The sequence below is a fragment of the Chiloscyllium plagiosum genome, unplaced genomic scaffold, assembly GCF_037043375.1.
Source record: "Chiloscyllium plagiosum isolate Xiang-an unplaced genomic scaffold, Cpla_swu_hap1 HiC_scaffold_39, whole genome shotgun sequence".
Taxonomy (NCBI): Eukaryota; Metazoa; Chordata; class Chondrichthyes; order Orectolobiformes; family Hemiscylliidae; genus Chiloscyllium; species Chiloscyllium plagiosum.
The window spans coordinates 61,240,426-61,241,658 of NW_028270177.1; the positions used below are offsets into that span (position 1 = coordinate 61,240,426).

The 1,233-nt window shown below is 41.0% G+C and overlaps 1 non-coding gene across 1 annotated transcript; it reads right to left on the reverse strand.

The window, feature by feature from the left end:
- Positions 1–861: 861 nt before the first annotated feature.
- On the reverse strand, positions 862–943 carry trnas-cga (transfer RNA serine (anticodon CGA)). Its single transcript has one exon. It is a non-coding gene; the product is annotated as a tRNA-Ser (tRNA).
- Between the last annotated feature and the right edge of the window lie 290 nt (positions 944–1,233).

A 1,233-nucleotide genomic window follows, 5' to 3' on the forward strand; every position in this document is an offset into this window, starting at 1 on the left:
TCGGAACATGCTGACACGAAAACATCTAACTCTGATAGCAAAGGTTTTTCATTAAACTGGGAGTATGTTTAACTAAGCAATTCAGACAGCCAGGATGATTAATTGGAATTTGGTTTTTCAAGCTGAGCTCTCCACACCAACTGCTCCAACGAAGGCCGTGGATAAGATCCCCATCGATTATTTTGGTCAATTTTAACCTCAACAACAACCTATTGTTCTGAACAATGCTACACCACAAGCAGAGGGTTAAGTCTGATTTTCATCGTTAATTTTCAATTTCAGTTCTTAATGCACAGTTTCTTACGAATGTGGACAGCAGAAGATCGTTAACATTCCATTTCAAATATTTCCAGAAAATTCTACTCCGCTGATATCGCCTTGCCTTTTCACATCGCAAGCCAGGAACCTGGATCAGTCGAGTTCCTTTCCACACATGGAGTTGTTTTTTTTCTAATTCATTGACTGCTGATATAATAGATCATTGACCTTGAGAGTCAGCTGTAAATTAGGTTGAACTTTCTCAGCTTGACTTTCAACTGATCCTAAAAAAAAATCATCACCTGCAGGTAAATGTATTGCATTGCTTCTTGTTTTGCTGAATTCCACCCCCACCCCCCCCCGCCCCCGCCCCCGAACATCCAACTTTCAGGATAGTTCGACAAATGTGTTGAAACTGATTCGTGTTGGAAGTTGGTGGCTTTTTGTGTCTCGACATATAATTTATTCAATTAGATGACTGGGTCAGTCTTGAAATTACTTCGGATTCTTCACAGTTGAAAATTTACTTTCGATTGAATGCAAAGCTCAAGCTCCACGAACTCAAAATCCTGCAAAGGAATTAATGATTTTTAAAAGATTCTACGCTGTGAACAGGATTCGAACCTGCGCAGGGAGACCCCATTGAATTTCGAATCCAACACCTTAACCGCTCGGCCATCACAGCCACAGAGAACTACCCCGTTTTCATAGTAAAACAACTGAATTCATGAAACATGTAATTCGTTGAAGGACAAATTGGCAAGACCCAAAGATTTCGCCAAATCCTTTGCAGAGACCCAGACGAACGTTACCTTAGCAGATTGACAGGCTTTCACCACAACCTAGATTCTGACACAGCTGAAGTTATGGGAATGATTCTTCGTCGAATTTTAGAGTCACGGATGTACACCACACGAAGAGAGGATCATTGTCTCACTGCTTACGATCGATTTTGACTCAATTGCTCATCATCTG